The 22,378-nt window shown below is 40.7% G+C and overlaps 1 pseudogene; it reads right to left on the bottom strand.

Moving 5' to 3' along the window:
* Positions 1-1,606: 1,606 nt before the first annotated feature.
* LOC114661835 (zinc finger protein 91-like) overlaps positions 1,607-22,378 on the bottom strand; it is a 54,044-nt pseudogene continuing 33,272 nt past the window's right edge.

Raw genomic sequence — 22,378 nt, 5'->3', positions numbered from 1 at the left:
TACCGACTTTTTACTCAATCCCTTGTTCTATATCACTGTTTCCCAATCTCGGTCCTGGGGACCCCCTGTGGCTGCAGGTTTTTGTTCCCACCAGCTTCTGTTTTTAATTGGACTCCTGGGCTAATTAAGTGATGTGTTATTTCACAAGTTCTGTGTTTTGGGAACAATATATTAATTAGAAAACTAAGTTTGGTAAAATTTTAAATATATATACACACCAAGCACACACTAGGGACCATTTAGGATCGCCAATGCACCAAACCTGCATGTCTTTGGACTGTGGGAGGAACCCCACGCAGACATGGGGAGAACATGCAAATTCCACGCAGGGAGGACCCGGGGATGCGAACCCAGGTCTCCTTACTGCGAGGCAGCAGCACTACACACTCTGCCCATGAAAGAGCAGATTTAAAATCTTTAGACAGACACACATTCCGTACATCACTGGATAGAGGAAAGTTCAAAGTTTAAAAATTCACCTTCAAGAAGTTTCTAATGACTTCATTTTCATGCAAGATGGTGCCCCGCTTCATTTCCACTTGGAGGTCCAGTGTTACCTGAACGACACCATTCCAGGACGATGGATTAGAAGACGTGGACAACAAGATCTTGCTCATCGTCTATGGCCTTTCCAGGTCTCCAGACCTTAGCACCTGCGATTTTTATCTATGGGGAGAACATGCAAACTCCACGCAGGGAGGACCCAGGAAGCCAACCCAGGTCTCCTCACGGTGAGGCAGCAGCGCTACCACTGCACCACCGTGCCGCCCTTGCTGTAGATTCAATTTTTCTTAATTATTTCAATGGTTCAGAAGTGAGTTTTATTTTTCTTGCCTACATTTTCTGCACTATAGCTTTCCGATTCTCAAATAGAATTTGGCTCTTCCAAAAGTCGGAGCCTTAACACTTCACTGTACTGTGTGTTCTGTATTATAGTTATTTCTTGATAAAGTCAGCTAAATAAGATGCCAGTTATACAATGAGATAAAATAATTACAAATGCTAGTTTTTGTTTTCAGATGAAACATTACACTTGCATGTTTGCGACATAGAGAAGTATTTGATCATGGAAAACTACAATAATTTAGTAAGAAAAAAAAAAAAGACCATCCAGGATCAAGGCAAAGCTGTGACCCATCTTGGCAGAAGCCAGTCTTGGATATGTTGTAATGCACACGGCAGCACTAACTCCATGTCTGTGTATTTGGGAAGAAGACCTTCATTAAAAACAATGCACACCCCAGGCAGAGGCCGTGATTGACTCCATTACTCTTGAGCTAATGGAGGTGGTAGTGCCAACTGTTACACCAGAATGATGCATTTTGTTTTAGTTTATAGAGATGCATTCCTAACAAAAAATCAATTCTGTTCATTTCTGTGTAAACTGCAACTGCCTCTTTAACACGGCATAGAAACAAACCCAGTTCATCTTTAGCATGCTGCTCACAAAAGCACCATTTAAAATACAGTTCACGTCCATGTTACATTGCATGTGGAAGGTTACTGTTCTAGAATGTTATTCAAGAAAATTTAGTAAGAATTGTACTTTAACGCTGATATTTTTAAAGTGTTCTTTTTTAATTCATGATTCTTGGAGATGCTTTATTCTTAATCGAGGCTCCAATTTCTCCTCCACTGCCTCTTTGATGTACAAATATACAAATTAAAGCCACCATTTTGACTTTAATATTGCCCTCAAAGTACTTTGTAATACTCATACTCTGGAAGACGCAATACAATGACTGTTATAAAGCATACATCATGGATTACAAAAACAAAAATCAAATTACATCAGATTGCACAATGGTGTCCTTTATCGGCGGCTGTGCATGGCACTACAGTCAGAGTACAGAGCATGTATACAAATCAATTAAACATTACAACAAAGTACCAAAGTCAAGTATTATGTTGAAAATCCACATGGATTAAGGTGACATATACAGTCCTTTAAAAAGTGTGCAGCCCCAGCAGGTTCTCTCATTTTATTGATATACAATATTGAATCACAGTGGATTTTTTTGTTCTTTTTTTTTGATACTGATCAACTGAAAAAGACTGTTGAAGCAGAAGTAACCACTACGTCACACTGCAACACAAACGTCATATAACAATAAAATGTGAAAACCACAGTAATTAAAAGTAAAGGTCATCCCAGTAGCAACATCCATCTATGACCGTAAAACCAAGCAAAAGAACTTCTTTTTGATCTGTGGTCCTGCAGAAATATTGATTACTGTGCACGTGATACCTGGAAGATGGGCAAATTACTCAGTCTTGGAGAAGATCAAACCATTCTGCACATTACACTGCATAAAATACATGAAGTTTAGGACATTGTGAGAGCAGGCTGTCCACTGTAGAAGGCAGAAATTCAACTAAAACAGAAAATGAATGGGTGAATGCTATTATGGAAGATAAAGAAATAGTACATGGTGATTGGCAAATCATCATCATCATCATCAGGGACAGAAAACTGTTAAATGGTTAATGCCATAATAAAATGTAAAATACAATCAATTGGCAGCATCTGTGAGCATGTAAAGCATGATAGAAAATGAAGCCTGTTAGTTGGTGTCAAAAACTGTGATTTATAGCCTTTGTGAATGACCAGAGTTGTAAACCGCACATTATGCTCGATTTAAAATTTAAACTGTTAAGTATACATTATAACTTGTGGAATATTTAGCATACATTCTAAAGTTATATAGATGATGAAGAAAACACCTTGGCTGTATTCGCCTAATTCATAAAGAATATAGAATTTCTTGCATATGGATATAAATAAGTCTACATGTTTCAAAGAGTTTGCCACGGTCCGTCATAGGAATGCATGAGGCAAACACAACAGGTCTGCTCCACACATTGTCTTAAGTCGGTTGCAGTGTGTTGAGTAGTTTACTATTTCTTTACCTCGTCTGAAATTTAAAAAAAAAAACAAATAAAACAAACACCATTGAAAATGTCTATTTCTTTCTGAGAGATTTAGCAAGATATATATCATTTTTTTAAATTTAGATGTTCTTTTTTTATCTCATAAAGCCTGTAAGCTCCTCCACAGTAACTGAAAAGTCACAAAGGAGGGGATGGATTACAACTGCAAATTTAACTTGTAACAGGAAATCTTAAACTTTTCAACGTGCCTTTTTATTCAAGCGAGTTTTGTCAAAGCTCATTTTGCATTCACAGTATCTTTATACAGATGAACATGGTGATTTGGGCCATTCCACACACTGACCTGGAACATAACATGCACACTCCGTGTCCATTTTAATACTTCTTTTGGCACAATTGTTTTTTGCCAGGTGCCATTACAGAAATCACTCTGCTTTCCCTGCGTGTATTCTCTGGTGTTTCCTGAGACGACACCTTTGACTAAAGCCCTTCCCGCATTCGGGACACCCATATGGCTTCTCTCCTTTGTGAATTCTCTGATGTATTCTCAGGTTGGACATCTGATTGAAGCCTTTGCCACATTCAGTGCAGCCGTACGGCCGCTCCCCCGTGTGGGTCCTCTGATGGGTTTTCAGGTGGGCTATCTGAATGAAGCCCTTCCCACATTCTTTACAACTATACGGCCTTTCGTCTGTGTGGATCCTCTGGTGGATCTTCAGGCACTCCAAGGTCGTAAACGTCTTCCCACACTGATCACAACCATAGGGTCTCTCTCCAGTGTGGATCCTCTGGTGTATTCTCAGGTTCGTCATCTGACTGAAGCCCTTCCCACATTCACTACAGGTATATGGCTTCTCTCCCGTGTGAGTCCGCAGGTGGATCCTCAGGTTGGCAATCTGCACAAATCCTTTCCCGCATTCTTTGCAAGAATAGGGTCTTTCTTCTGCATGAGTCCTTTCATGCATTTTGAACGTCTTGAAGACTGTAAAAGACTTTCCACATTCATTACAACTAAAGGGCTTCTCTCCTGTGTGAATGCTCTCATGTTTTTTCAGAAGGATCTTCTGACTGAAGCTTTTCCCACATTCTGAACAACTGTATGGCCTCTCACCGGTGTGGATTCTCTGGTGTATCCTCAGCCGGGCCAACTGTTTGAAGTCTTTCCCACATTCAGCACAACCATAAGGTCTTTCTTTTGCATGCACTTTCTGGTGTACCTTCAGGCTGGTCAAAAAGCTGAAACTTTTCCCGCAGTCACTGCAAGTGTGTCGATTCTCTGCTCTGTGACATTTTTGGTGATATTTAAGGCATTTGACATTATTAAAGTTCTTCCCACATTCAGCACAGCTGTAGACCCTGTCCTCTGTGACGTTTTTCTGGTGTTCTTTCAAGCTGATATTGTGAATAAAGCTTTTCCCACATTCTTGGCAGCCGTAAGGTCTTTCCCCCGTGTGAATGCCTTCGTGTATTTTTAAACTTTTGAAAACGCTGAAGGTTTTTCCGCATTCCGCACAGCAATATGGTTTCTCGCCAGTGTGAGTTCTCTGATGATATATCAGATGGGTCCTTTGATTGAAGCTTTTTCCACAGTCGGCACAAATGTAGGGTCTCTCAAACGTGTGAGTCCGCTGGTGACTTTTTAGGTGAGTTTTCTGATTGAAACCTTTCCCACAGTCACTGCAATTATAAGGCTTCTCGGATGTGTGTGTTCTCTGGTGAATTGTCAGATGTGTCAGCTGAATGAAGCTTTTGTCGCATTCGGCGCAAGTGTACGGCTTCTCGCCCGAATGACTTCTTAGGTGATTTTTCAGGGAAGTCATATGACTAAAACACTTCCCACATGTGCTACAACTGTATGGTTTTTCTCCGGTGTGAATTCTCAGGTGATTTCTCAAGTGGGTATTCTGAGCAAAGCTCTTCCCACATTCTGTACAAGTGAAAGGCTTCTCTCCCGTGTGAATTCTCTGATGATTTCTTAGGGCACACAGTTGGCCAAATACTTTGCCACATTCATTGCAGGAATAATGTCTGTCTTCTGTATGAATTTTCTGATGGTTTCGAAGTGCAGACAATGTACCAAATGACTTTTTACAATTTGGACACCAATGTGGTTTCTCAGCCATTCTGCCCTTTTCCATTGTATTCTTCTCCCACTCATTCACTACAAAGGTTGTTAGGTCCTCAGGGACCACCACAGTACTACTTTGATAAAGTTTCATTAAGTCTTCCTCAGACTTCATGCTAGTGAATGAATCCACTGACTGAGGCTGGCCAAACACATTCTCCGATTTAATGTTTAAAGGAAGGCTTTTCTCATAAGCCTCCTGCTTTATGTGGGCAAACTCCTGTTTGGGAAATTCTTCTTTACAATATGCAGACATTTGCCCCTCTTCGGATTCTCCAGGCATGGTGGCATTTCTTCCTTCGATGTGTCTCACAACTATCGTTTCCTTCAGCAGAGCATCATCAGTCTGATTCGGTTGAGGAGAATCTTTGGCTATCTCACTGCACTTCTGCTCCACAAGCTCCTCTTTCATAGCGATGGTTTCATTAAGAAAGTCATCTTTCGCACTGGAATGGGCAATTTCCTTGTTTTCTGCAACAATGAAACATTTTTTAGAAAATTAAAATTGTCTGAAATAAGACTTTTAACTGTAGAATGTTAAACGGACAACATAGAGTGCCTACAAAAAGTATTAACAACACATTCTCACGCCATGTAACATTTTTAATCTGTTTTATCCAAGTGAGGACTACAGGGAAGCTGGAGGCTATCTTGGAAGTACAAGGCTGAAAGGCAGAAATCAACATCATTCTGCTTTGGTCCTCAACGGATACTGAAAATGAATAAGGGAACTGATGGGGGGGGGGGGGGGGGGGGGGGAACCAAGTGCACAAGTACCAAAGTGCTCTCCAAAATAATTTCATGGCTCTCCCAAGTGACTTCACTATTTTTTTTAAGTTCAATATAGCATTTTTTGCCATTGAGATTAACATGGATGGATTTCAGATTTTGGGATTGCAGGTATGAGGGGAAAAAAAAATAAGACCTTTCAAAATTTTGATTACATTAGGGGCTTTGCTCGCCAAACCAATTACCACGCCTGTGCTATGCACCGTTTTGAAGAGGGGGGCTAGACACACCACAAGGAGATGCGGTCGCTCCTCTGAAACCCCCTCTTAAACGGTGATATAATGGGAAACAAATACAGTATTTTTTTTTTTTTTACCTCCTCTTTGCTCGATCAGCTGCTGGCTTGCTGCTGCTGCCGTGCTGCGTGATCTGCATCTCGTGCGGCGCATTGAAAGTTTAAAAGCCTGTACAAAAGCTCTCCTTTTGTCTCATTTCCTTGTGTCTCTTCTCCACCAGTATGTGGATTTCACTTTCGGCAAACAACAAATCTTTTAACTCTCACGGATACGCTTCTTCATTGGGAAGAAACGCTACTTTTCCCTGATGGGAACAAGAATTAGACGATCTACAAGTCTCCAGCTTAAAGTTTAAATCCGAACAATATATTCGATCTCTTTTCACTGTTCTGTTATTTCACCGAGTAATAATTTCGATTTGTTTGCACTGATGCGATCTTTACTATCATTTTTTTTTTGAGACTTTCGAATTTTCCTACTTCCATTATCTCTGACTTGCTCTGCATGTGTATCGCGCCGATGTTTTCAAATTCTTTACGACGTTCTACTTTGTCATCTACTCTGTCTTTTTCTGGCCCCGGGTGTAGTTAAATCTCTTGCCACAAAGTCTCGTCTCGCGGGACGTGAAAGTGTCTTTCTGAGAAGGTCACGTCTCGTCTCTCTGAACAGGTCTCGTCTCATCCCAAAATTTTTTTTATATAATAGAGAGAAATCAATCCATCACTAACTTACAAAATTATTTAAATACGCTGCCTCTTAGCTACAGAGACACTGGAGTTTTATGTTTTAGGGTTCAAATGTTTATGCTGTCAAGCTTCTTCCTGGAATTTTTGTTGTACTAGTAATTTGGATCTTAAACTTCAGAGAACCCTTTATGAACTGGATGCGATTAGAATCTTGTGTTATTTACTTGAGTGGATGTCATGAGGACTGCATGTACTTGTAGAACTCTGCAGGCTATGACGCTACTTGTGTGATACAGAAAAATCTCCCTTACCCCTTCAGAGCAGTTTACAATCTGTTCCTATACACACTAATTCACTATCTTCATCTGCTATTGTCAGTATCTTCTAGGGTCTGAAACTGGCAATGTCTTAAAAGTAATACTCCAGCCAAAAGTAATTTATGTATATAATACCCTATGAAGTTTGTAGTGATGGCTGAGAAAAAATTTTAATCTCATGTTTTCATGCAAAAATGTTTCATATAATAGACCCCAATAATGAAAAGCACTGTACAGTGGCAAAAAATGTATTAAAAAAACTATTCCATGGAAAAAAGAAATAATAATAATACTCAAATCTGTTATATGGGCGTATATTCAGAAAATGCAAAAAACATGCATTTTTTTTCCTAAATTCTTAATATTTACTTCCGGAAAAATCGGCATACATCATAAACAGCAAGAGCATTTCCATAATACTGCACTTTTGAATTGAAGATCTGCCTCTCATTCATTGGTCAAGAGCCCAGTCTGCAATTCAAAAGCACAGTGAACCGTTAAATGCCAAACAGAGCTCTTTGCTCTACTGACACTGACCTTCCTGTGGTTCCAAACCTTTTCGACCCGAGCTTTCAGCTGTTACGCTCCTAAACATTGGAATGCACTCCCAATCAGCACTGGGCAGCTGCTCTGCTTAGACATTTTCAAATCAAGACTAAAGGCTTTTTTTACTTAAGCAAGTTTTTAATTCCGGTATTTTTATTTCATTTATATTTTTTTTATACCTTGTTCTGTTTTATATAATCTTATGCTGATGTTTGTCTTTTAGTATATTTAGTATTTTATGTGTTTTTATGATGTATAGTGCCTTAGACACTTACCGTGTAAATGGGCACTGAAAAAGCCTTGAATCAGGTGATTTTCTAATTAGCAATCCTACTGCAACAGTCTGTTCCTTAACTAAATACTCGTCCTATAAAAACCGTGTTCATAAACACACATAAGCATCAACAGTAGACTTTTCAGATGTAATAATACCTGTATCTATCACAATATGACTGAAGCAGATGTCTGTACTACAGAGGAACATGTAGAACAAAACTACAGTCTTTCTGCTTACCTGCATCAGGGCTGCTTTGACAATGCTCAGAACTGTTATTGATTTATATAATTCACACTACAAAATTTGGAACCAAAAACTGACTGGAATTAAGATTTTCTGGCTGTATATATTGAGATGTTACTTAAGTAAGTTGGATGGGAGATTGTTTTTTTTAGGGGTTCCCAAGTTCAGTCCTGGGGCACCACTGTGGCTGCAGGTTTTCACTCTAATCAGTTTCACAAATAAATGCTTCAGTCTTGCTTCTAAATGATCCGATTGTTCAATTTGTCATTTTGCATTCCAAATTTACTTTACATATAAACAAAATTGAGAAATTTGCCTTCCCTTCTTTTTTTTTTTTTTTTTTTTTTTTTTTTTGCAATATCTTTAAATGTTAACTTTCTTTTACCATATTCTTTTTAATTCACATTTTCCTGTGGAGTTTAACTCCCTTAATTGTATATGAATACTAACCATTAGTGATGAGCAGTGCAGACTTAGGTTTGACACTAAAGGGAAGCCGCTACATCAATATAAAATTCACTTGAGAGCTAATCAATGGAAAGGCTTAAATGACCAGAAATAAAAAAGACAAAAATCTTTTTAAAAATTTCAAGAAAAAGAACAATAATGTCACGTGCACAAATGCTTGCTACATGTCCTTTAAAAATGTAGCAAACCCATTTTGTAATTTCTGGATTAACACAGAAATTGGGAAATAACCGCTTGTTTAATAAAGGCAGGACTCCAGTTAAAAGCCAAAGGTGAGTGGGATGAACACCGGCAGTTAAGGTGGGCCGCACTACTAAACTTGGAGACCACTTAGTTAAAGCCTTTTCACAAATGAATGTGACATTGAAGTAGCGGCTCTGCTTTAACATTTAGGGTCACTTTCACCTGTGTTCTCACTAATCGTCAGTATTTGTATAAAATTTAAAAAGCAAACTACACAAAAATAAATTTTGATTTTTTCCCCCCAATATCATTAAATGTTATATACCTTTATTTTTAACATTTTCTTTCAATTTACCTTAAGTGTGTTTAAATGTAAAAGTAGTAGCGCATATGTCTAAACAGAAAAGTAAAAAAATCTAATTAAACAATTCGATCACTTAGCAGAAAGACTGAAACATTAATTTATGAAACCGGTTAAAATGAAAGCCCGCTGCCTCAGTTGTGAACTTAAGGACCTCTAGTTTAGACTATAAATTGCGTAGAATTAGAAGCCACAGACATGTCTCAGAACTCAACCCATCATTCGTTGTCTCCCCAAGCATTTAAGGGGATTGAGCAGCGGTGTCTCTGAAGGTTTCTTGATGCTTCCGAAGATGTGACTGCGTGTGGCACCCTCCCGTGGCCACCTTACCTATGCTCCAGCTCCGTTCATCCCGGTAAGCCCCGGTGAGTAATGGGCATCGCTGGGTGACCGACATCTCGCTGCTGCTGCCGTTATTTGCCAAGCTCTCGGGGTGCACGATTCCCGCTTCACAATGGGGCGTTTCTAATTGCATGGTAACTTCCACTGTCCCGTGCTGAAACAAGGTAAGGTCTTCCCGTATGCACTCCAGCCGCGATCCTCACTTCGTAAAGAGGAACTGGGGGCCAGCGCGCGTCACGTGACGCTAGCACTCCGAAGAAGCATGCGCTATTTTTTAAAACAAACTTTATTGGTAATAAAGGTACTCGCCGACAACATCCAAGTGTCATGAACTAAAACAAAAGGGTAAATTGTTATTCTGTAGTCTCCCCAACAGACATACTTTTGGCTTCGAATTCAATTTTCTAAAACATTAAAATAAATCTTCAAAAGCTCCTGCTAACCTGCACACACAATTTAAAATTGTAAACCCGTTATCTACTGCAGTGGTTCTCACACGTTTTCAGACCAGGGATCCTTTAGAGCACAAAATGCCTGAATTCTTGAAAGTAAAACTCGATTTCAGATTGTTTTGATTTTGACCTGCACCACGCCACATTTTTTTAATATATTTTTAATGACTGTGAACCCGGTGATTTAGCGAGATGGGTGCGCTTCTCTACGACTGCGTAGTTTCTCATTTCTGGGAGTGACGGGTGACGGGCAGACTCTTAATATTATCCTGTACATATCTTGATAGCAGTCAGTGCTGAGAATGAGGATTAATAAACCCAAACGCTATATAATTGTTGTGGAAGCGAAAAATATGCTGAAGATTCTCACTTTAAATGAAGGTTCTAGGAATCGAAGGATAGGCAAACAGAATAATGAGATTTATTGCAATAAACAATAACACGGACTCAACCCAATTAGGCCAAACTGAACTGAGCCCCGAACAGGCCAAAAATTACAGTTTATGTCATCATTTCTTATCGTTCTGTCCTCGCTCAAGACCGCTCATTCGCTGCTTATTCTGACCCCACTTCTGCAGCTGGCCTGTCAAATTTTTATGAGAACCACCAGTATTTTTTATTTTCTGTTATTCGCCTTCGCCTTTTGCTTCGCTTATTTTTAGGTCGGCCTTGAACTTTGCAGGTGTTCCCCCTTTTCCGTTCTTGGGTTATCAATCATCTATCTATCATTCTCCCCCTTCCTTGTTCCTCAAGCTGACAAGATATTGGTGGCTAGCTAAGCTTTCATTAAAAAGAACCGTTAACCGTTTGCTAAGTATGCCTGACTTTCATTAATACTTGCACTAAGGTTGTTTATACTTTTTCCATATATATTTATGCTAATGCATGAATTTTTATTTTCCATATTGCCACCGTATTTTCCGTTCTTAGATGAAGTTGGCTTATTTTCACTTGTCGATGTAGACGCTTGACCCAAGATTGTATCCGTTACTTAAGATTTGAGCGACTGAGCAAATCAGACCCACGAGTGATCGATGGTGGTGTGACCGACAGCAGTATTTTTACAATGAGAGACACGAGGCTTCACGATCATTTGTTTCTCGCTGATAACATTATGGAAGTGACTGGCACAAATGTAATCGCCATTTGGTAGAAAGATTAGTCTTCCCGATTACTGTACTCACCCTTTAAAAGCTGACGCTCGGGAGAGAGCGGCGCAGAGCGACAGCCAGTCGGATGTTGATTGCAAACCTGGATAAGTTGCTGTCACCGCATGCACAAGCTGGAACGTTTTTAACGTTTCTTTAGTTTGTTTAGTTAAGAACATTCTAATTGGATGACACGTGGTGATTGTTTAAAATAAGTGAAACGGAGAATGAAAAGAATAAATAACCAGACTGTTGCTACACCAAGTATAAGTGATTTTTATAAATTACATATGTATTTTTAACTTTTATTCTATTCCCTGTATCGCGTCGGATCCCATAAGTGTCCGTGGACCACACTTTATAAAATACTGATCTAATGGGCCTAGCCCTTGATCGTATACCTTTACTCCCTCAGTGCTTTTGGAACCTTCCTCCACTTGTTCTGGGGCCAAGGGCATATAGGATTTGCAGATATCAGGAACTTTTTTTCATGTGCAGTCCTACTTGGATATAAAATCAAAGAGCGGGGATGGTGGGGTGAGCGGTGGATTAATCTCTCAAAGATCAGGAGCCCAACGACACTGCTGTCTGGGGCTTCTCTTTGGTGCTGTGTTGCTGACTCTCTCGCTCTCTCTTTTCAGTTCTTTCCCCACATATCCCTCTGTCTTGCTACAACTGGATATTCCCTCTTTGTCCTTCTCTCCTGTCTTGTGTAGGCTAATCATGATGTCTTTGTTGTAGGGATGTTGTTGTTAGCATCATCCTGAACTGTTATATTCCTTCACTTGGAAGTCTTGTTTCCATATCTTTTACATTTAGGACTTTCAGCTGAGCAGATCAACTTCACTGTTTAGACATGAAGTAATGCAATCCAGTTAAATACTGGGAAAAGGTCATGCCCTGAAGAGTTTCCTTCAATTTCTTTTTTTGTTCATATACACTGTAAAAAATGTTTTGTTGGATCATCCTAAATAAATTACTTCACAAGGTAACAAGCAATTTAACTGATTTCTTTCAAATTTTAAAAAGTATTTGAGTAAACTTAATTCATTTGAGTTTGTTTTAACCTTTTCAAAAACTTGAATAAAAGCAAAAAAATGTATTTAGCTCAAACCAAATTTCTTCAAAAACTCAAATTAACTGCGGTGGGCTGGTTTGTTTCCTGCCTTGTGCCCTGTGTTGGCTGGGATTGGCTCCAACAGACCCCCGTCACCCTGTAGTTAGGATATAGCGGGTTGGATAATAGATGGATGAACTCAAATTAAAATTTTGTCCATTTATTGTATTCACTGTAATGCCAACTTAAATTCTATATATATAGTCACAAACTCGAGACAGAGTCATATAAAGGTTTGGGGCAGCCACCCGTATAATATACAAGTTGCTTTTCAAAATAATACAACACCGATGTGCACAAAACTGAGTCCAAACAGAACTGAGGGAATGGGGAAAAGGTGGAGGCTTTTAAAGGGGGAGACAGAAAGTGAAGTCAAAGGGGTCGGGCTCATGTAGGTCTTCTGCCATTGGTGCGAGCCCGGACGTGACATCACAGGGGGCGGAGCCGGCAAGATCTCCAAAGCGATTTTTTGCTTTAGACTAAATAGAAGAAGTTACATTAAGCGACAGCAAGGTTTTTCAATTTGAAGTAAAGCAAAAAATTACGTTAGGTGAACAAACATATTAATATAGTTCATTACAACTACTAAAATTACCTTAAATCAAAAAGAGCCCTTTTTCTCTTTTTAGAGTGTACAAAAGTACTCTTTTTCCAGCCCCTCTGACATACTGATATGACAATATAATATACCCTTCGACTTTTTTGATTTATGCAAGACATTAAGATTTTGGGGGTTTCCTCTACATTTGAACCTTTAGACCCGAAAACTCTTCATTTTTAGGCAAGTTTTGTGCAGGAAATTGCTCCTTTATGATAATAAGTAAACCAACAGGTGACTTCAACAAAAATGATCAGAAGGACTTGAAGTTGTGTCAATTGACCTCAGGGGTTTTCACCTCTAATGGGAAATGAGGGATCAAAGTTACTCATTTTCACAAAATTTTGGAAACAAAAATGTAATATCAGCAGGTGGAGTGTCATTTTATGCTATTTCAAGGTTGCTGATGACAAATATAATATTTTTAATATTTGCTTCTTTATCAGTGGTCCTAGCCTCTCTGAGAGCCACTCCTAGAAGGTTAAAAATGACAAATTTCAAACGTAAGCATGTAGGGTATCATTTTAGACTCTTTCAAGGTCAGTGATGTCGAATATATTTTTGATTCTTTACCTAGGATCTAACCCTCTATGGACCTCTTCTCAGAGAGTAAAACATCCATTCATCCATTATCCATCCCGCTATATCCTATCTACAGGGTCACGGGGGTCCGCTGGAGCCAATCCCAGCCAACACAGGGCAGGAAACAAACCCCGGGCAGGGCACCAGCCCACCGCAGAGAGTAAAACATTACACATTTATATTAACAGTCGAGAGTATTTTAGAATTAAAGATGGGGTGAGAAGCTCAGTCATCCGGGAGGGGCTCAGAGTAGAGCCGCTGCTCCGCCGCATCGAGAGGAGTCAGATGAGGTGGCTCGGGCATCTGATCAGGATGCCTCCTGGACGCCTCCCTGGTGAGGTGTTCCGGGCACGTCTAACCGAGGGGAGGCCCTGGGGAAGACCAAGGACACGCTAGAGGGACTATGTCTCTCGACTGGCCTGGGAACGCCTCGGGATTCTCCCAGAAGAGCTAGAAGAAGTGGCCGGGGAGAGGGAAGTCTGGGCATCTCTGCTCAAGCTGCTGCCCCCGCGACCCGACCTCGGATAAGCAGGAGACAATGGATTGATGGATGGATGGAGTATTTTAGACTTTGAACAGTTAAACTGAAGAACACATTTTAATATTACAGATAACTGACTCCTCTATTCTTGTTTATTATGTACTTCTACCAAAAAATTCAAAATTAGGCGTGTTTCTGAAAAAATAATCAAAGTGATTTGTAGACTAGGGCAGAATCATTCTTCGCCGTTAACTCTTTTCTGGTTTAATTTCTTCCCAGATATATTATTAAATCAGATACTTCATAATGAACACAAGTGTAAATAGTTCAATTTTACATGGTGAACTAGCCGTCCCCGGCGGCTCCGCCTGCGTAGTAATGAAACAGGACAGTAAGGAGGGCCCTACCCGGCTCCCCACTCCTGACGTCACATTTCCTCTCCCCTCGGCCCGCAGCCTCTGACTTGGATTAGCGCGAATATGTCGCTCCTACAAACGAACTGTGATACTTCGCGCAATGAGAGAAGTCGCAAAATCAACCGGAAAGTTCAAGCAAATTAAAGAAAAAAACCCGATCTCAATCCGTGAAGTAGTTCTCTCGTGAAAAGCGGACAGACATACAGAAGTTGGATTATACATTATATATATATATACTGCGGTGGGTTGGCACCCTGCCCAGGATTGTTTCCTGCCTTGTGCCCTGTGTTGGCTGGGATTGGCTCCAGCAGACCCCCGTGACCCTGTCTTCGGATTCAGCGGGTTGGAAAATGGATGGATGGATGGAGATATATATATAAATAATAATATATAGGGATGTTTTCTGTTATTTGTCTCTCATTGCTAATTTAGCATCTGATTACAAAAAAAAAAAAAACACAAGAAATAAAGGGCAGGGAATCTTAACAAGGGAATAAATAGGAGTGAAATATTGCGTGTAATATAACCACTGCAAACCCGAGCACCCCAGCTTTACAGCTTCCTCTTTACTTGCGTGTATTGATGTAGTGCTAGAGAAGGAGCACACTGCCATCTAGTGGTTATAGATTTAAAAAATCGGGGAAACGGCCTACACAAAATATTCACACCGAGTAAATAATTGGTAACACCCCCACACCCGCTTATCTATGCACTTATGTAATCAGCCAATCATGTGGCAGTAGCGCAATGTATTAAATCCTGCAGATACACGTGAGATGCTACAGTTAAATTTTACATCAAACACCAGAATGGGGAAAAATGTGATCTTGGAGGGTTTTTTTTTTTTTTTTGACAATGACAAGATACTCTGTGGAGTTTAACGTCATGCTGCTGTGCGTGTAGCCTTTAGGCCAGTTGTTCATAACCGGGAGCTGCAGGTTTTTGTTTCAACCAACTTCTGTTTTTAATTGGACTCCTACTCTAATTAAGTGAGCTGTTATTTGCCTGTTTCTTGTTTTGGGGGTCAATGAATAAATTACAAAAGTATGTGTGTTAGTACATTTTAATGAAAATTAATTTAAATTTTTATGTATGTTCAACCTGATTTCCATTCTGCTTTTCCATTATTGACTAAATTAGTGGGTCTGACGCTATAGCAGCTGCGGCCTTTCATCATTAAGTGTTGTTCGCCCGGGCGTCTACTTTGCTTGTTCTTAATTGTCACCATTAGGAAGCAGACTACGCAGAATAACGGAAAAAACAACAGGAACACAACAAAAGAGAGTTAAACATTCAAATCTATAGCAAAAAAAAACAAAATACTTCTAAATGTCTTATGTAAAAATCATACTTCTGTGCTTTTCTGAATGCAGAATAAGAGAAGAGAAAAATGACCAACTAAATAAATGAGATCAGTTATTATATCTTATTGTGAATCTGGTTGGAACAAAAACCTGCAGCCACAGGGGGTCCCCACGACCGAGTTGCTTCCCGTTTTGCAAATGGTCTTCCCATGGTAATTTCTTGGAATAAGCTTGTGGGGTCCTGTAGCTGAGGGGAACCCCTAACCCACATAGACAGGGAGAGGTTAAAGAGGAATGGAAGCCCCAATATAGATATACATTTAAGGCCCCAAAAAGTATAGAAACAGTCCTGGGTCTTCTGAATTTTAGAAGCCTTCACAGGTAATGTTGTTGACCAGTTTCTGTGCTTCTTCTCTCACTTCATTTTGTTATACAAACAAAAGCTCTGACAGAAACGGCCCCTTGTTTTGAGTACTGTAACAGTTGCTTAGTTTGTTTCCTTTGCTTTTCATTTTTACAAAAAAATGCATATGAAGAAAATACAATCTTCTTCCTCTTCTTTCGGCTGCTCCCACTACAGGTTGCCACAGCGGACCTTCCTCCTCCATCTCGATATTACTAACAGTATCTAAGAAAACTCCCATAAACACTAGTGTAGAATGCCACAATTGTCTTTAATTTAGAAATGGAAAATGTAACACGAGGTTGAACTCCAGGTCTTAAAAATTCCCAGCTGCATCGAGAAACAGAATTTGGCAAACTCCTTCTAGCTAAACAGTAAAAACAGGCAGTCATGGAGGCAAAAGGGAAAAACATTTAATACTGAAAACTGGAAGCTCTCCTTCACAGAACCTGAAGCAGGCACCCATGCTGTTTGTTAAGAAGAGACCAGACACCTTATTTGGTGTCATCCGCTAACTAAAACGAGCGTTTGGACTAAGTGCTACTCATTTGTTCTCCAAACCCATTCACTCCAAAACGAAGCCCTGGAGTTAACACCATCTGAGAGCTTCTAAAAGTTCTTGTAAATGTATTCTACTTTCATCTGCAATTAACCCCAATTCATTCGTTCTCCAAACCTGCTTATTTCCAATACAGCCCATAGAATTTAACACCATCCTATTGTTTCTAAATGTTCTTGGGAATTTATTCAATTAGTTGTGCATAATTAAACCCAAGAGAAGTTTCCTCCGCCATATTCAAAATTAGAAAGGTCTTGTATCAACTGACAGTGACCAGGACATAAAGTTACAGTGCATCCGGAAAGTATTCACAGCGCATCACTTTTTCCACATTTTGTTATGTTACAGCCTTATTCCAAAATGGATTCAATTCATTTTTTTCCTCAGGATTCTACACACAACACCCCATAATGACAACGTGAAAAAAGTTTACTTGATATTTTTGCAAATTTATTAAAAATAAAAAAACTGAGAAATCCCATGTCCATAAGTATTCACAGCCTTTGCTCAATACTTTGTCGATGCACCTTTGGCAGTAATTACAGCCTCAAGTCTTTTTGAATATGATGCCACAAGCTTGGCACACCTATCCTTGGCCAGTTTCGCCCATTCCTCTTTGCAGCACCTCTCAAGCTCCATCAGGTTGGATGGGAAGCGTCGGTGCACAGCCATTTTAAGATCTCTCCAGAGATGTTCAATCGGATTCAAGTCTGGGCTCTGGCTGGGCCACTCAGGGACATTCACAGAGTTGTCCTGAAGCCACTCCTTTGATATCTTGGCTGTGTGCTTAGGGTCGTTGTCCTGCTGAAAGATGAACCGTCGCCCCAGTCTGAGGTCAAGAGCGCTCTGGAGCAGGTTTTCATCCAGGATGTCTCTGTATGTTGCTGCAGTCATCTTTCCCTTTATCCTGACTAGTCTCCAGTTCCTGCCACTGAAAAACATCCCCACAGCATGATGCTGCCACCACCATGCTTCACTGTAGGGATGGTGCCAGGTTTCCTCCAAACGTGACGCCTGGCATTCACACCAAAGAGTTCAGTCTTTGTCTCATCAGACCAGAGAATTTTCTTTCTCATGGTCTGAGAGTCCTTCAGGTGCCTTTTGGCAAACTCCAGGCGGGCTGCCATGTGCCTTTTACTAAGGAGTGGCTTCCGTCTGGCCACTCTACCATACAGGCCTGATTGGTGGATTGCTGCAGAGATGGTTGTCCTTCTGGAAGGTTCTCCTCTCTCCACAGAGGACCTCTGGAGCTCTGACCGAGTGACCATCGGGTTCTTGGTCACCTCTGACTAAGGCCCCTCTCCCCCGATCCCTCAGTTTAGATGGCCGGCCAGCTCTAGGAAGAGTCCTGGTGGTTTCGAACTTCTTCCACTTACGGATGATGATGGCCACTGTGCTCATTGGGACCTTCAAAGCAGCAGACATTTTTCTGTAACCTTCTCCAGATTTGTAACTCAAGACAATCCTGTCTCGGAGGTCTACAGACAATTCCTTTGACTTCATGCTTGGTTTGTGCTCTGACATGAACTGTCAACTGTGGGACCCTTATATAGACAGGTGTGTGCCTTTCCAAATCATGTCCAATCAACTGAATTTACCACAGGTGGACTCCAATTAAGCTGCAGAAACATCTCAAGGATGATCAGGGGAAACAGGGATGCACCTGAGCTCAATTTTGAGCTTCATGGCAAAGGCTGTGAATACTTATGTACATGTGCGATCTCAATTTTTTTATTTTTAATAAATTTGCAAAAATCTCAACGTTGTCATTATGGGGTGTTGTGTGTAGAATTCTGAGGAAAAAAATGATTTAATCCATTTTGGAATAAGGCTGTAACATAACAAAATGTGGAAAAAAGTGATGCGCTGTGAATACTTTCCGGATGCACTGTAAATAGGCCCATATTCCTCTAAACCAAAATTTCAATGTGTTACGCTGATAGGGAGCTTGGAGGAAATGGTACCAAAGGGAATGTCACAACTGCCTGTCCCCCGACTCCGGGCTTTTCCCCAGTATGAATTCTCCGATGGCGCTTGAGGTGCTCCAGAGTGATGAAGTTCTTTTCACATTCCCCACAAGTGTATGGTTTCTCACCTGTATGAATCCTCTGGTGGATTTTGAGACTGCCTAAACGCCGAAAGTTCTTCCCACACGTGTGGCAGCAATATGGCTTCTCGCCGGTAGTGAATTCGTAAGTGGATCTTCATGTGCTGGAGGGTGACAAATGCTCTCTGGCACTCAGTGCAGCGGTACGGTTTTTCTCCTGTGTGGATCCGTCGATGGATCTTCAGGCTACTGATCCGTCGGAAGCCCTTGCCACATTCAGGACAAGTGTACGGCCTCTCACCCGTGTGGATCCTCTGGTGTGTTTTTAGGCATTTTAAAGTTATGAACTTTTTCCCACAGTCTGTGCAGCCGTAAGGTTTTTCTCCAGAATGAATCCTCTGGTGTAGCTTCAGGCCAGTTATCCTCATGAAGTTTTTCCCACATTCAGTGCATCCATACGGCTTCTCCCCGGTATGGATTCTCTGGTGCCTTTTAAGGTATTCAGAGGTTATGAAACTTTTTCCGCAATCAGTACAACTGAACGGCTTCTCTCCAGAGTGGATCCTTTGATGGGTCCTAAAGTAAGAGGCTGTTAGGAAGACCTTCCCACATTCAGGACAAAGATGGGGCTTCTCTCCTGAGTGCATTCGCTGATGTCTTTTAAGGTCCGCTGCTGTTCCAAACAGTTTGTGACATTCAGGACAGCTGTGTGGTTTTTCGGTGCTATGGATGTGTCGGTGTGATTTAAGCAAAGTCCGAGCAGTGAAACCCTTGCCACAATCGGGACAGTGATGCACCTTCTCACTTGTGTGAATCCTCTGGTGGTTTCTGAGACTGGTTTTCTTACCAAACATTTTTCCACATTCGGGGCAAACGTGAGGTCTGTTGCCATTGTGAATTTTTCTATGTCTTTTAAGACCTTCAGAAGTAACAAAGGATTTGCCACACTCACAGCAGCTATACCGCCTCTCCCTTGAGTGGACTCTCTGGTGTTTTCTAAGGTTTGTTATACGACTGAAGGTCTTGCTGCATTCACCACACCCATAGGGTTTCTCTCCTGTGTGTATTCTCAAATGCTTTTTAACATCAGATATGCTAATGAAGCCTTTCCCACATTCCGGACATACATGCGGCCTCTCCCCCGTGTGAGTTCGGTAGTGTTTTTTAAGGTCCGAGGCCATGATAAACCCCTTCCCACATTCTAGACATGAATGTGGCTTCTCTCCCGTGTGAGTCTTCTGGTGCCTTCGTAGACCAGATTTCTCCTTGTAACTCTTTCCACATTCTCCACAGAAGAACTTTCTGTTGAGGTCATAAAATAGCTGACACTGTGCAGCAGTCCATTGGACTGACTGTTCATTAAGACTCCAATTTAGGGGTTCTTTTTGTACATGCTCTTCCATTTGGCAGTTTGGCATCCATTGTAATCTGTCATCCTCATACGAAATGCCAGCAAAGAAATCTTCACCCTCGGGTTCCACATCAGACATCTCGGATTTTATCTGAACAGGAAGAACATCTTCCTCACAGGACTCCTCCTTTACACTGACCATTTCATACTCGGGACCCTCATGTTTATTGAATAAAAAGTTATCTTCATACATCTCCACTTTAATGGGAGAAGACCCTGCTTCAGAGCCCTCGTCTTTAAAGTGACTTGAGTGTTCCTCATAGGTGACTTCTTCTTTAAGGGGAGCCAAAATGTTCTCACAGATTTCTTCTTTAATTTGATGCGATTCAGTAGCAACAGGGCCAACATCATTGCTTTCCAATTGCGAGAGGTGCATTTGTGGAAATGTCTCGTGTCTGGTACTGAAGCTGTTTCGAAACAGCCGATGGTCAACTTCTGAAGAGATCTGCTGTAGACATGCCTTTGGTTCCCAAATCTCATCTTTGATGGGAAGCTTGTTATATTGGAGCATTTTTTGTGCAGTTTGGAAAAAGCCATTCTTCATATCTGTAGGTAAAAACACAATACAATCTTGTCAAAGATGTAGATTACATCAACTTTATTAATCCCATGAGTGTAGTGAGAAGTCAAGCAAAATGGCACCTTTTATTGGCTAACAAAAAGATTACAACATGCAAGCTTTCGAGGCAACCCAGGCCCCTTCTTCAGGCGAGATGTAATCAATCTGTTTAGTTATAAGGTGTCATTTTGCTTGACTTCTCACTACACTCATAATGGCTAACACGGTACAACACCCTAGTAATCCCATGAGGAAATTCAGATGCATACAGCAGAAGAAACATAAAAAAACAAGGATACAGCCAATAATCAATCAATCAATTGTAAAATTAATAAACTTAATGAGTGCATCAAGTGGAAGCATTGAAGTGCCTGACAGCAGTGGGCAGAAAAGAACCCCCCAGAGGCGCTTCTTATTTAGTTGTAATAAATATCCCCAACCAAGACACTCGCTCAACATGTAACTGCACAATACCTCTTTGGAAGCACTGACTCGGCATTTTTCTAAAATACCAACAGCTTAGAACAATTGTCCTGACTCTCTAAAGGTCCAGATTGTTCACAGAAGTCCGAGAGAATCCTATTTCCTGTGAAAAAGATAATCAATTCAAGTACCATTGTTAGAGGCATTAATTAGCTGTTGACCTGCAACATAAGTGGCGTGTTTTATAAGTGAGCAAACATTCCTATAGTATATTATCATGGAATGAGTGGAACTCCCCAAATTAGTTATTGGATTGGTTAACTCTCGCACCCTAAACTTCACACACACATCCTATCCATGTAACCAATGAGTAGGACTTGTACAGCCTGTCACTCCTCAGAAGTCTACATAGGAACTCACTAGCTACGGAGTGAACAATGTTCAAGTGTCCCCGGGTATAACCTACAGCTAAGGCTACCTAGGTCCCCAAAAATATCGTAGGCACATAAAGACTGTCTCACCTCCATGAATATGTCTCTGAATATAACCTACAGCAGACCTACTGTAAAAGCGGACACACCTTGATCCCCGAGAAGAAGATAGAGACACACTTGGTTAAAGCCACTTCTCAACCGATCACCATGATTTTCACTCTGTTGGTACGTTCCCCTCAATCTGCTAAACCCTGGGACAAAGAGAGTGGTGATCTCCTCACACTTCATTACTTCAGCCATTCTAGATATAAACTCAAAGTTTAAACATTTGAAAGAAAACTTGTATTTGTTAAAGTAGAATAATAGCAGTAAAAGACAATATAGCAAAGTCTGGATATACACACATTACTGTACACCTCTAGTTATTATAGGATATTGGAGGAATAAGCACTTATCCTGTAAGAGATTCATTCATTCATTTGTTTTCTAGTACCAGACTTCTCTCATTTCAAGGTAGTCTGAGCCTATTCTGGAAGAATCGGCTCAAAGGCAGTAACCATCCATGGATGCCATCAAAAGGCACTGTCAACTCACACACTTACAACCACTAGTACTGGGCAATGTGAAGCTGCTGATTGAGCTGGCATATACAGTAGTCACTCATTTTCCAACCTGCTATATCCTAACACTAGGTCATGGGGGGTCTGCTGAGCCAATCCCACCCGGCATATACAGTAGATCTTCAAAATATGAGTGGAAACATAAGCACCTAGAGAAAACCGTGTGAACAACCTTATGTTTCAGTCAGGGTCCCCGCAGAATGCTGGGGTTCAAATGCAGTTTTTATTTCCTTCTTGCGCATTATTTAAACTTTGACTTTTTAATGGTACTCCCCTTCTGACCAAATGCTTGGAATACAAAATAAATAAAGCAGCATGTACTGAAATGTAATAAGATTTTTGTAGATAGATTCCTTTAG

Source organism: Erpetoichthys calabaricus, chromosome 12 (genome assembly GCF_900747795.2).
Source record: "Erpetoichthys calabaricus chromosome 12, fErpCal1.3, whole genome shotgun sequence".
Classification (NCBI taxonomy): domain Eukaryota; kingdom Metazoa; phylum Chordata; class Cladistia; order Polypteriformes; family Polypteridae; genus Erpetoichthys; species Erpetoichthys calabaricus.
Note: the sequence above shows the minus strand (reverse complement) of the source record. Positions and strands in the feature narration are given on the sequence as shown.